Genomic DNA, 15,009 nt, shown 5'->3' on the forward strand with positions numbered 1-15,009 from the left:
CAGCATTGATCCACAGACAGCTTTCCGGGTCATTTGGCCAGCATGACCAAACCGCTTCTGGTGCAACGGAACACCAGAGCGCACGGAAACGGTGTTTGCCTTCCCGCCACAGCAGTACCTATTTATCTACTTGCATTACAGTATCATGCTTTCAAACTGCTAGGTTGGCAGGAGCCGGGACAGAGCAACAGGAGCTCACTCCGTCTTGGGGGTTTGAACCGCCGACCTTCCGATCAGCAAGCCCAAGAGGCTCAGTGTGGTAAACATCTAACACTTGGCTGAGGACCTTAAGAGAAGTAAACTGGACAGACAGCTGAATGCGATCTCGCTGTGCACTAATGAGCCAACAGAAGTATGAACAAGAAGCATTAGGCAGCAAAACTGTGTGTGTGCATTGATTTCTAGCTCCTTGTCTCCACATCTCTTAAGCTCACGCTGTGTGGCAAATAAAAAGTTTGGTTCTACCTTTGGTGAACACACACAGCTGCTGTGAACTATAGTTGCCAGATGTCCCTTAAACAGTCATCCCCCACTGCATTATAATAGCAGATTTTGGGTGATGGGGAAAGGGGAGCAATCTTCTGAAAAGCCCACCCAAGGCCATCTAGCTCCAAATTAGGATGAGCAGAAAGAGGGCAGAACGGTGAGCCCTGTGTGACACAGCACTGTTTTATTCCCCCTAAAGTGTGGTTTTTGGGGGAGGTGAGGGGGATTTTAAATTTTATAATGACTATGAGCATGGAGTATAGGAGATAAACTGCAGAAGTTATTTCTTTAAGGAAGGTGTTGATTAAAAATGGGAAAAAGGCTCCTTGACCCAGAAGATAGCTGTTCTTATTCGAGATCACAGTTTCTGAAGCTAAATTTATTTGTTTAAATCATTTTTAGTTTTCCACAGGTATTAAATTCACGGCATGTAGTGCCTTAAAAGAGAATATAATGAAAATGATCTATAGGTGGTACATGACCCCAGTCAAGCTTGCAAAGATATATCATTTGCCCAACAACAACTGTTGGAAGTGTAATGAATGCGAAGGAACTTTTTATCATCTTTGGTGGACCTGCCCGAAGATTAAGGCCTACTGGGAAATGATCTATAATGAAATTAAGAAAATCCTTAAGTGGACATTTGCAAAGAAACCGGAGGCTTTTCTCTTGGGCATGGTAGGCCAAATGATTCCAAAGAAAGATAGAACATTTTTTATGTATGCAACAACAGCAGCAAGAATTCTTTTGGCAAAGTATTGGAAGACTAAAGAACTACCTACTCTGGAAGAATGGCAGACCAAGGTGACTGAATTTATGGGACTGGCAGAGATGACCGGCAGAATTCGTGACCAGAGGAGAGAGACAGTGGAAGAGGACTGGAAAAAATTCAAAATTTATCTTAAAAATTGTTGTAAAATTTTGGAATGTTAAGATGTCAAGGGATCTGATATAAAGAATTACAGCTGTAAAAATTTAAGCTTAAGAAAATTTTAAAGAGAATTAAATATAAAAATGGATGAAGGATTGCTAAAAAAATTTAAAACAAGGATGCAGTGAAGGGGAGGTATGGGGAAGTCGTGTTATGTTTGTTTGTATTTTGTTTATGTTGTAAAATTAATAAAAATTATTTTTTTAAAAAAATAAAAAATAAATCATTTTTAGTTTTAATAGTTAAAAATAAATACTGTAAATCTCAAAGCGGTTTGCAACCAATCTTGAAACAGCAAATATAACATGGCAAAACAAATGAGTGTCAAGTAGAGAAGACACATTTAAATCAGCATAATTAACAGGGAACCAAATGTTTTCTTAAAGAATTACAAAAACAAATGAAAAGCATATAAAAATACAGTAAAACTCCGCATATAAGGCATCAGTTAGCAACTAAACGAAACAAATTAAAAAGTTATGAGTGTCTGAGAGTGCTATAGAAGTTCCTATAAGCTATAGAAGTTCCTATAAGCCAGGGATGGAGAAACCTGGGGCCTTACAGATGTCGTTGGACTCCAGATCCCATCAGCCTTGGCCAAGATTACCAATGGTCAAGGATGATAGGTAGGAACAGAGACATAGCTGGGGGGGGGGCAGGCAGTATTAGAATTCCTGCTCCATGACTGCAGTCATGGGATTGTTGTCTATCACATGACGGTATATGTTTTGACTCCACAGAGTGGGAAGTGATGGAAACAGGATGCTTGTGTTACTGTGTTCCATGAAGTGGGACTATTGTCCTTTGTTCTTCTTCTCTTTGCTTTCTGATGCTAGAGAGAGAGGGAGCCATGTTGCAGTGCTCTGTGTGTGTTTATATGTAAATAAAGTAGATTAGCCAAAATGCTGAGTTGCTGAGGTCTGTCACGCATGACGCGCAAACTCTGCGGATCCCTAAGTGTGCTGGTGTCTGTTGGCATCAGTCACTGTGATGTTTGGGCTGAAGAAAGCTCATGAAGTTCCCGAATGATCAACCAGGAGGAAGGGAACATGCCAGTCAGGCATGTATCTCTGCCAGGGTCCCACTTGAGTGTAGGCTGAACTCCTGACAGGGGCGGGTGAGGCGTATTGGGTGCCACACCGCGCGGGGGGGGGGGCACTTACTGTGGAGCCTGCAGTGAGCCCAAGCCACATGTCTCTCCTGGGAATGATGAGGTGGCTCGGGCTCCTGCAGGCTCCATGCTGCCCACAAGCAGTGTGGGACTTGTGTCTGTTCACTGCCTCCCCCTCAGCCACCCTATAGCTGAGGGGGAGGTGACAGGCAGACTCTTTGGAGGCTCCGCAGCACACCTGGCCCCGGGCACCCGAGTGGCTACCTATGCCGCTGGATAGGAGATGCAGCTCCACACCATCTGGAGGGCCACAGGTTTGTCACCCCGGCTGCAAGCTAGGAAGAAATCAATGGTTATCCATTCATTTCTTTAAAGCCCCACCTAGAAATCTGACAGCACCAACTAGCAATGAAGGTTGTCAATGAGTATGGTTACACACCTGATGACTCCTTTTCTGGAACTGTAGACGGAGGGATGCCTTTTATTTCTGACTCAGTAGTCAGAAATAAAGCTTCCTAATAAGTCAAAATTTATACTGCTGATTGAATCTGTTTGTTCAGCCTACCCAAGGGTCAAAGAAATTGGTAGCCCTGTTATGAGAATTCCACCCCATTCTAAACTTCCTACCCTTTGTTCCCTAGGCCCTCGTAGACCCTAGAGCAGATAGAATTTCTCCACTGGAAGCAATGGATGCAAATGAATTATATCATTGAGTGATGAAAGTTTCATGTTTGCTGCAGTGTGCCATTGATTAATAAATGGGACCTCTTTTAGCTACTTATATCATGGGTGCCTGAAAATGCTCCTAAGTAGCCCTACGAGAGAAAAACAGAAGCTTGAATGGCACTTGCCTGATCCATTTGTGGAGAGGTGGAAGGAAACCAGATTTGCTTTTATACACCATGCGGCCAGGCATGGAAGCAGAATCATCACCAGACTGATTTCTTCACTGTGACCTTTACTCAGCGAAAAGGTCCCATCGATACACGTAAAACACAGCAAGCAGTGCTGCGTGCATCACTCATAGCAAAGAGAATGAACTTCTCTCATATTTTTTATTTGATATTTCGGGCAGCGTCCCTCTGTTTGCTCCAGTGGCTTCAACACATGGAGTGGCTGCCATACAGCTGAATGCTTTATGAATACATCTGAACATGGACACAGGGGTTGCAGTCCCCACTCGGTTGGAAGCAAGGCCTACTGAACTCAATGGGGCTCACTTTTGAGTATGCATACTGTTGCTCACTACCCCAATCTCTGAGTAGTGAGAGACTCCAGGGTGCAATCACTTACCCAGGGTTTGGTTTCCTGGGAAGGAAAGTCAATGAAGACACTGGTGTTTTTAGGATATACTGTTTTATTTACACATATATGCAACCTGAGCATAGGATGGAGGGGTCACAGCATTAACACCCCCAACAGATCTGGTTTCTAGGGGAGCCCCAAGTCCAACATGGAGCCAGACATGCTTCAGTTTCTCCAGCTTCCAGCATCAGTCCAACTCTGGCACACAACTCTGGCTACTGTTCTTCATCCTACATGAGATGATGTGGCTTTCGGCCAGGTGAGGTGGGAAAAGGCCCACCCATTTATCTCCATGGCAATAGAACTTCTCCTTTTAGATGCTGATGAGAACAGTTAACTGGTCAGCCAAGGACATTACCTTAACCAAGGGAGTGGTTTGGCTGGTGTCCTCTTATAGATTCTTCCCCACTGATCCAGACTGATGCTCCTCTGTGTTGTTGGCATCTATCTGTCTTGAGAGACAATGGAATGTGCCTACAGAGTTGAAGCCCAACTGCTGGAGAACCACAGCATATGCTGTGACTGCAGAGACCAGTAACTCATAACTGCTGCCTCCTGCGTTGTTTTTGTGGTGTTAACAGCACCGAAGTGTCCTCCTCAGGGCACAAGTCTGAGATGTATGGAGGTCCTGGGCTGACTAGACGAGAACAACAACAAAAACCCTCTCAGCCACGCCATGTGGTCCGAAGGAAAGCAGATCAATACATTTGGCACCAGCCTGGCAGCAGGAGTTGCCAGAAGGAGGCATACAAGACACCATCCAACCATCTTAGGGACTCCACTCTAGATTTGTGTAGTAAGGTTATTCCATAGCCTTTTCTTCTCCCAAAGATGTCCCATAAGGCAGCAGGTTCCTCTTGGTTTACTCCTAAAGCCTCTTGCTTCAAACATACCCAAATCAATCTTTTGTTTTAGTCTTTTATAAGCCTGAGCTCATTCTGACCTTTGGCCCATCTGACATTCACCCTGCAACTGTTAGCTACTTACGTATTCTCTTCCCTCATGATTTCCCCTTTCTTCCATTTCTTATACATGCCCTTGTTAAGTCTCAGCTCATCTGTAAGCTCTTTATGCAGCCACACCAGTTTCTTTAGACGCCACTCACTTTTCTTTCTTGTTGTAATTGTCTGCATTTGTGCCTTCAATATTTCACCCTTAAGGAATTCCCATCCATCTTGGACTCCTTTCTCTTTTAATGCTTCTGACCATGGCATCTCACCCAGTAGCTCCTTAAACTTTCTGAAACTGGCCTTCTTAAAGTCCAGAGTGCAGGTCCGATGGCACTCAGCTTTCCCTTGCTTCTACATCATGGATCCCAGGAGGACATGATCACTTCCTCCCAGGTTACCCAGTACTTCAACTTCAATGTTAAATTCTTCTCTGCTGGTGAGGCCCAGGTGCCAAGATAGATGATCCCCTTGTTGCTTCTTCCACCTTCTAAGAAATGAAACTGCCAGTGAGGAAATGAAGGAATTTGTTGGATTTTGTTGTCCATGGGCTTTATAAGACTTGGCAACTTCTCTGCCACATTGTGAATCTTAGCACCCAGAAGACAACACACCTCTGGAGACATTGTGGTTTTTGGGGTTTTTAAAAACTTTGCTGCTGTAGTTATTACGCACTGTTGAATTTGCCCACTAAATGCTTATATCTGTAATTGGTGCATAATTATTATAATCATTTGACAAGATGAGCTGCTAATAAATTAGCTTGGTGTGAAATTGCTTGGAACTGACATCCTGAGAAGACAAGGCCTCAAAATGCTGCCTGGCCCCTTCCCTATTGAAGTTAAATTGGCCCTCTACCATATTACATAATCTGGAAGTCACACCCTTTGTTATTGTTCAGGAGCTGAGCATCACAAAAGCCTAAAGATCACAAGATGAAAGCTAAGGAAAGATCAAAGCACCCACTTCCATTCAAGAACTGGCTTCTCTCTCCTTGCTAAATGAAAAGGGCAAGGTTTTCTTTTTAATTTTCCTTGTAATGAAGCCCCATGTATGAATTCAGAGCTGATTAGAATGGGTCTTCACTGGTGACCCTGTCCTGAAAAAGCAGTTTGCGTGTGTGGAGTTGAGAGGAGATTGATCCACCGTCATGAACAGGACACCATGCTCGGAGCGGTATAGCCATGTCAAACATCAGAGAGGACATCACCGCTAGAGTTTCCTGTTCTTTACTTAGTGCCTCATTGGGAAGTTCAGTTCCTCAGTTCTGGCAGCTGCTTCATCAGTTTAGTTCTGTCCATGGAGTTCTTTGTTTGTATTGTGTCTCTTTGAATAAAGAATCAACTTTACTGTTCTTCTCTGAGTCTCTGTGCTGACTCACAGCTGAACCAGCCCTAAAGCCCAGACTCCATTGACTCTACAGGCAGTGGCAGAGCGTAATGTACCACTGCCTGGGGCACCTCCCCGAGGGGGGCAGGGGGCAGAGGGAGCCTGCTGCAGCTTGCCTCACACAGTGGCATGCAGGGCACACTTGTGCACAACAGCCCAGTGGAGTAGAAGGGTGGCTACGCTGTCACGAACTCCCCTCCCCTCCACCTCAGGTTTGACCCAAGAGTGGAGCTGCTGTGGCCAGGCGCAAGAAAGCTGCCTGGTTGTGCCCCCTCTAAGAAATGTGCCTGTCTGGGGCCACTGCCCCCCCCCCCCGGTCCCCCACACTAAGCCACTGTCTCCTGGAAAGTTGTGCATGCAGAGGGAGAACAGTGATCAGAAATGTGCTCCCCTTTGGAAGTGGCTGAAGTTAGAGTGCAGATGGAAGAGATCCCCTCCTTCTCCACCATTCAGTCCCCCCTCAGTCTGTTTCTTCCTCCTCCTGCATCAGAGCCTGCCAATCCGAACTCGATCCCGACAGCACTGCAGGGCTTACGTCGCTGCCAAGCTTTTGGCAGAAACGAAGCCAGGAAAAGTTAAATGAATTTATTCTGCCTCGCTTCTTTTCTCAGAATGTTGTTGTTGGGGTGGGGGGGTGGGGAGAATAACTTCAGTTCATACCTCAGGGTTTGTTTTGACTCTGAATGTTTCTTAACTTGCTTCAAACAAGTAAAGGAAATTTCCTGTTCTCTTCTCGAGCTTTTCCAGCTTTTCATCAGACCTAAACTGAATGCATTCAAGGAAGGGTGGGCTGGAGTCAGAGCCGGATTTAGGGTGGTGCAGGCATTTCCACCGCACAGGACGCCGAGCTGAGGGGGTGCAAAATACTACTACTAAACCTATACAGTGGTACCTCGGGTTAAGTACTTAATTGTTCCGGAGGTCCGTTCTTAACCTGAAACTGTTCTTAACCTGAAACAGCACTTTAGCTAATGGGGCCTCCTGCTGCTGCTGCGCCGCCGGAGCCCGATTTCTATTCTTATCCTGAAGCAAAGTTCTTAACCTGAAGCAGTATTTCTGGGTTATCAGAGTCTGTAACCTGAAGCATATGTAACCGGAGGTACCACTGTATTTATATGGGCACCTACTGAGAAGATCCATAAAAAAGCAACAGTACCAAAGGAACTAGAACAGGGCCAGGAAAGGATGTGGAAGCCTGACTTTGGCAGTGGCTGAAATGAGCACCCCTTAAGTATGGTAGCTAATAGATGCTGCTTGGGAAGAACTGACCGCATGGCCCCAGAGAGCCTTTCCGATCCTTGCAGTGGCCTAACTGCTGACTTCCCTTCTTCCCTTCCCTCCTCAAGCTTCTCAGCCCTCACTTCTGAGGGGGCTGGGCCCCAAATCCAGTTCACTCTGTAGAAGTGACCAGTTTCTAAGGGTGTGTAAACACTATACAGTGGTACATCGGGTTAAGAACTTAATTCGTTCTGGGGATCCATTCTTAACCTGGAACTGTTCTTTACCTGAGGTACCACTTTAGCTAATGGGGCCTCCCACTGCCGCCGCGCTGCTGCTGCATGATTTCTGTTCTCATCCTGAAGCAAAGTTCTTAACCTGAGATACTATTTCTGGGTTAGCAGAGTCTGTAACCTGAAGCATCTGTAACCTGAAGCGTCTGCAACCCGAGGTACCACTGTACCTTTAAAACACATTCAGAGCACACACACCCTGACAATTATGGGCACTGTTGTTTACCCCTCACAGAGTTTCAGTTCCCAGCAACCCTCAACAAACCACAGTGGCCAGAATTCTTTGGGGGAAAGAATGTGCTTTGAATATGCATTAAAGGAAGGGTGTGTGCACACTGACTGTTTTGATGGTTGCCTAGGGTTGTATCCAAGGTCTTAGGTGCCATCTTGTGCCGAAGATAGTGGGTGCCCTCAACAAAGGGCTTCAACTCTGCCCATTCACTTGGGTGGGGGCAGCTCCCACAAATATATTATTGTGGCTGCCCAAGCCCCTATGGTCCCATGGAGTTGGTTCCAGTGTGCAAGGATGTTGCTTAGACATCATACTTATTTTCGACAACATACTTGTTAAAATAATGTGTGAAGGGTTTGCTAGCCACAGCCTCCCCAACAGCCAATGCATGCATTGGGCATGATCCCTGTCACCCACAACATTCAATGAGTGAAGAGCTCCTGACTGTCTTTTTATGGAATGCATATTTAAAGCACATGACTTCTCCCAAAGATTCCGGGGAACTGTAGTTCATTAAGGGTGCTTGTGTTGCTGTGAGGGGTGCAGGTCCTAGGATTCTTTTGAGGAAGGCATGTGCTCTAAACATAGGGTGTGGGTGTGACTTCAGTCTCCAGTGACATTCAAGCTTTGCTTCTCTGCATCCCTCACAATTTCTGTCAGGTGGCAGAGGAACCAGCCTCCATGGCAGGTTACCAGGAACGGATAAGACAAGGAAAAGTCCTTACCATCTGCTTTTTATTCAATATTTACAGAGAGAGATTTGGGAATGCAGCCTCTTGGAATAATGGCACTGTCCCGAGTAAATTTCCACCCCACTTTTTTCCCACTTCCTCATTCGTCAACAGCACACACACACACCCTTACGTTTGCTGCTTAGGGCCATCTGTCTTTGAGCTCTTTGCTCTCCTACTTTTAAGGCTCACCGGGTTCTGGGAGATGGTAGGTCAGGAATGCTTTCTAGTGATAATGTGTTAGCCAGCTGCTCCGGCTCTGCCCTTCCTCCTCCTCTCCCATTATTTCCCAACTTTCCCCCTCATCTTCCTCTGAGTTGTGACCTCCCTCAAAGCCCTGTTGTAATTCTGAACTGTCTTCTTCTCCTCCGGAAGGGTCAAGCTGGGGAGGCAGTCTCCACCATTCCTCCTCTGCCCAGCCCCTAAACTCTTCCCACTGGTCACAGTTTGATTTTTTTCTTCTACCCCATACTGTTATTGGCTAGGCAGCTGCAGTGGCGAAGGAAGGGGGCGGGGGTGCAATCCACCCCAGGTGCCATCTCGGGGGGGGGGGAGATAAGAAGGCACCCCACGGGGAGCTCACCCCGCCGCCACCAGGCGCAGCAGCACGAGCCGCCGCCATTGTGAATTTTGAATTCTGAATTTATTGTTATTCATGTTTTATACTGTATTTTATGCTGTTTTTTGTTGCATCAATTAAGTGTTTTAAATTTGTTGTTAGCCACCCTTAGCCCGGTTTTCTGAACCAGGAAGGGCGGGGTATAAATAAAAAAAATATTATTTATTATTTATTATTGTGCCACCACGCGGTTTGCCCCGCCTCCCCACTCTGGGTGCCGGTTCTCCTTCCTTCGCCCCTGGGCAGCTGCTGAGTCACAGACAGTCTTTGCCCCCTGGGAGATAACCTAGAATTGGGTAGATTTAACTGCAGTTTAATTAGATGTTGCAGGGCTCAACGACTGGCTGAATGGGGTAGCTCTAATTTACTGAGTCTGGCTTGTGTGGAGGCACACCAAGTGCAGTTGAGCTACAAATCTCTGCAGCAAACAGACCGGCAGAAAAAAAATCATCATCATCATCACTCATTTGCCACAAGTTAGTGCTGGAGCAAAGCAAATTTATAGCTCTCCATGCTGCTGTGAGTTAAGATCAGCCAAACAAAGATTGCTCAACCAGAAGCAGGAGGCAGTTGCATTAATCCTCCAAGCCACTGATGAAATGAGCTTGACAGTGGCCGGGAGAATCTTCTTGTCTGAAATCCTGGAGAGCCACTGCCAATCAGTGTAGGCAATATTGAGATTAATGGACCACTGGTCTGATTAAAGGTATAATCCTGTCTCTGTGTCTATTTTAGTGGGAGGGCTGTAGCCCATCTGCTTTGCAATCCCTGGCACCTTCCAGTAGGACTGGGAGAGACTGCCACCTGAGACCTTGGACAGCTGCTGCCAGTCTGTGTGGATAGACCAATGATCTGACTCAGTATATGGCAACTTCCCACATTCAAAACCCCTGTTTGCCAGGACACAGGCTTCCTTCCCATTCACCCACAGCAGGGAACGACCTGCTTTCTCTTGGTAGCATTTCACATAGCCGTTTGTCAAGGAGCTGTCAGGCGAGCACAGGTCATCCATAGGGCTGGAAAGAACTTGAGACACGAAATGCAATTAGCTTTTATTCACAGAAAGTGACAACACAGCAGAGTTCCTGTGGCTTGCCTCCTATAGCTGGAGACGTTGCTGAAACTGACCACTGGCCTCCTAAGCATTTGGAGGGGGTGGGCTCTTCCTCTGGGCCTGTCTGACCCATTGCTCAGCAATGTGCAGGACTCTCACCGAGCGTGGTGTGAGGCAGGGAGGAAAGCCAGCAGGACTAGGACTGTGCTGCTGGGTAGCAAGGGTAGCAATCTGACTCCTTTATATCTAAGTCTGGGGTCTAAGTCATCTTTTTCTGTGTCCTCACTGGGGGGCTCTTCAGCGGGCGGCACCCACCACAATTCCTCATCCAGCCAGTCCCTGACCTTGCAGGAAACATATATGAGTACCAAAACTATAGGTTGCCTTGCAAAATAATAATAATAATAATAATTCATTTTTTTGTTCAAATAATAAAACAGAAAATTAAGAGAAAGAGATGTTGGGTGTGTTATGTATTGAAGTTCTCACCCTGGCCACCAGGAGTATTGTGTATGTAGTTTTCACTCAGGTCCATGTCAGTTATTTTAGGCGGGAAACCCTGGGTTGTTGTTGCTACATTGTTGACAGCCGGCTGCCTATAAAAGCAGGCCGGCTGAGCTGTTTGCTGTTCAGTTCTGTTCCAGCTTACAAATAAAGAGCTGCTTTGGAGAAATTGCTGTGTCGTCTGCTATGTCTACCCACTATTTAACAGGGTGGATATTTTGTTTTGGTTCAAGACACACTCCTCTTTCCTAAGTCATTTTGGAGTGCCACCTTTCTGTCCTCCAGTTGCTCTGCTTCAGAGCATTCTTGGTAAAAATATTAAAGAGCAAAGTTCTCAATACATTAGAGAGCTGGTGTAAGCGAGAGAGAAGGCAGCCATTGCATACTGTGAAGAAAACAGCGGCACATTGTGTTTAATGCATGCAGAACTACCATTTCATTTTCCTGGCACTTAGGGTAAGTGTCAGGGGCTCAGGAGCAGAGGCACAGGGAAGATGGGAAATGGAGAGCGAGGGCGAGGAATCAGAGGGCAGTGTAGGAGGAGACAGTGGTCTGAGGGATTCCATAAGCCTCTCCAGCGAATCGGAAGATTCACAGAAGGGAGCGCCAGTGGCCAGGGGTAGGGGGGTCCCAAGGGGAACGCCCCAGGAGCAAGGGGGGAGCAAGGACTCCCAGAGTAGTAGTTGGAGATCAGGACCAGCTTCCCCACCAGAGCAGAGTGGGGGGGAAGGGTCCCAGGCATCGGGACCAGTACTTCCCCCACCAGGGAGAGAAGACGAGGCAGAGCTGACCACGCCTTCCTCGGAGAGTCGTACAACGGAGGGGAGGTCAGATCCGGCCAGTGTCACGGAAGAGGGAAGCAGTGATAGAAGCAGTGTAACGGTTAGGAGAAAGGTCACTGGGTTGGTGCGAGAAGCAAGTTCAAATGTACAGGAGCGTGGGACAGCAGAGAGTGAGGATTGGGAACCGGGTCCTAAAGCACGCCGGAGGCAAGGGGAGGAGCTAAGCGACTCAGCGTCGGAAGAGTCCAGGAAGGGCAATGCCCCAGAGGGCAGGAGGACCCAGAGGAGGAGAGAGCAGCGCAGATGGTGGAGCAGGGCTAGGATCTTAAACTGGTGCGGAAGGGGAAGTGATTCAGATAGGACTTCGCCGATCTAGAGTCTAGACGTAGGGTTGCACGCTCTGGCTTTAAAATGGAAACTATACTTCAATAAAGACTTTTGTACATAATATCAGCCTGGCGTTGGTCCTCTGTGAGCTGGGACCTAGAGGCAGCCCTGACAGTAAGTTAAAATTAAGAAACAAAGGTTTTCAGCATTTAATGTAAGATCACATGCCTCATTCATGCACATTTTAATCTGGGCCTGCATGACCCAGTTATTCTTCCTGTGTTTTCCCTGTGATCCTTGATAAGCCAGTTTAACAGTGCAGTCCTATACATGCCTACTTAAAAGGACACCCCAGTGAACTCAATAGGGCTTTCTCCCAGGTAAGAGAGTATAGGATTGCGGCCTGAATCTGCCCAGTTGGCACTATTAGGTTAATTCATCTTACAGACATTCCAAGTGTCCCTATTTTCCAGGGACGGTTTCAGATTTACAGAAACCGTCCCGGTTTCTGACTTGATCTGTTAGGACATCCCTATTTTCTCTGAGAAATGTTGGAGGGTATGATCTTATGCCAGGTGGGAACTGTTAAATGTTAATGCAGGGGCCACGCTGAGCGAAATGCGTCCTTTCCTTGTAAGCAAGTTAATTAAAATCTGTTTTAAAAGGTGAATTGCATGAGGGGTGTTAAACAAGAAGACTGGCAATCACACAGACCAGCAGCAAGAAAGCAACAGACTACCCTCCTCTCCCAAATTAGATTCTCTCAGCAGTTTTGGAGCTATTAAAGGCTGCTTCACTAAACCATTTTTGCAATGCACCACATGTAGAGGTGCCATTTAGAGCATTTCGTATATTCTCATTCCAATTGTGTAGGCCAATTTCCCTATGAAACTATGCTGCGACAACCTTTTTGAATACTTTATATCCTATGGGCTGGCCATTGCAGACATTTCAGTGGCCACAGTGGACCCTCCCTAGGGGTGTGGCAATGTTTCTGCATTACATTTCACAGCTGCATTGTTATACCAAAGCAGCCACCAGTTCTCATTGTTTTTAAACAATGTTTAGGGAAGTTTTTAATGTGTGACATTTTAATGTATTTTTAATCTTTGTTGGAAGCCGCCCAGAGTGGCTGGGGAGACCCAGCCAGATGGGCAGGGTACAAATAAATTATTATTATTATTATTATTATTATTATTATTATTATTATTATTATTAGAAAGACTCTTACTGCAGACAGACAGCCCATGTGAAATGAAAGGGGCAGCCAATGAACTAGATCAGTGGTTTTCAGCCAGTGTTCTGTAGCACCCTGGGATGCCTTGAAGGATGGTCAGGGGTGCTGTGGGCAAAACTGGCCTCTGTCCCTCTCTCCTTCCCTCCTTCCTCTGAAGCCCCCTTGATCCAGTGGCTTCCGTGCTAGCTACAGAGGCCACATTCACATGACATTAGTCACAATCCATATTTATTGTGTAGCTTCTTGTCAAATCTTTCCTTTTGATGTGTTTTCCCCTCCCAAACAAGCTTCAGTCTGACTAGAAAACTTAGGCCTCATTTGCTTCGTCCTTAAGACTGGTGGTACACCTATGCACACCAACAACATTTCTTAACACATTTCTATTACCATCCAGAATAAAGCATGCTGGTTGTGTTCCCTATACAGGCCAGAGTCACACCATATATTTTAAGCACTATGATGCCACTTTGAGCAGTTCCTTTTGGACTAACACATCCATCTTTGTGCATGTGTAATTTGAAGTAAGAGCATTTCCTCTATTATTAACACATGGAGGCTTTCCACTTTTGACAAGCTGTTTTCAAGAGCAGTATTTGAAACCCAGAGGGACACGGGTGGTGCTGTGGGTTAAACCACAGAGCCTAGGACTTGCCAATCAGAATTTGAGCAATTCTCAAATTCGAATCCCCATGACGGGGTGAGCTCCCATTGCTCGGTCCCTGCTCCTGCCAACCTAGCAGTTTGAAAGCACCTCAAAGTGCAAGTAGATAAATAAGTACCGCTCTGGCGGGAAGGTAAATGGCATTTCCGTGCGCTGCTCTGGTTTCGTCAGAAGCGGCATAGTCATGCTGGCTACATGACCCAGAAGCTGTACGCCAGCTCCCTCGGCCAATAAAGGGAGATGATCACCGCAACCCCAGAGTCAGTCACGACTGGACCTAATGGTCAAGGGTCCCTTTACCATTTACCTATTTGAAACCCAACCTACTTTTCTTAGGTATGTTTACATGTACTTCTAAGATGCTTTAGAGCTATACAGATTTCTTATCCAAGTTCTGTGAGCAGAGGTGTCAGTCTGGGTTGCCCTGAGGCAATACAGCGGTACCTCAGGTTAAGAACTTAATTCGTTCTGGAGGTCCGTTCTTAACCTGAAACTGTTCTTAACCTGAGGTACCACTTTAGCGTGCCACCGCCGTGTGATTTCTATTCTCATCCTGAAGCAAAGTTCTTAACCTGAGGTACTATTTCTGGGTTAGCGGAGTCTGTAACCTGAAGCGTCTATAACCCGAGGTACTGTACCACTGTACCTGGGCTAAGCCTCATACTTCACAAAAGAGTGTTAATAGCCTGGTGATGGGTTTCCATGGGAACTGATTGTTAGATCATTTTCTTTATATTTTCTGAAAGGTACTTGAAAAGGGGCTAATGGCAGATCTTCACTCCCCTCTCCCCTCAGCTAAGGATGTTTTAATCTAGGCGTCCCTGTGTTAAAACAGATATAACAGCCCAAGAGAAGCCAAGGAAGAGATGGGGAGAGCAGAGTTTTGGCTCTGTAAGCATCTTAGGGTTCTGGTTGTCTTCCTGGAGATCTGATGCAGGAGCAATTAATACTGGCTGGCTGTTAGAACATTCATGCTGTTCCTCCACCCACGTTCAGTGTATATGTTTGCAAAATAAACTCTGATATTACGGAACACCAATGAACCGTGAGTTGCCTCCTTCCAAAGAGAACTAAACCTGGGCAAGCTCTGTATTTCTGGAACTCCTCACTGCTTGGAGAACTGGGGTGAGAGTAACTGTATCTGCAAGCAATGGAAAGCCGCCAACATGATGTATATTGGCA

General features: G+C 46.3%; 1 long non-coding RNA gene across 1 annotated transcript; it reads right to left on the minus strand.

Annotated features, from left to right (window-relative positions):
* Nucleotides 1-10,302: 10,302 nt before the first annotated feature.
* On the minus strand, nt 10,303-13,587 carry LOC309335752. The gene is made up of 2 exons (XR_014153709.1): nt 13,155-13,587; nt 10,303-10,655 (listed from the first exon to the last, which is right to left on the minus strand). It is a non-coding gene; the product is annotated as an uncharacterized lncRNA (long non-coding RNA).
* Nucleotides 13,588-15,009: the final 1,422 nt, after the last annotated feature.

Source organism: Podarcis erhardii (assembly GCF_964252035.2).
Source record: "Podarcis erhardii genome assembly, chromosome: 2".
Classification (NCBI taxonomy): Eukaryota; Metazoa; Chordata; class Lepidosauria; order Squamata; family Lacertidae; genus Podarcis; species Podarcis erhardii.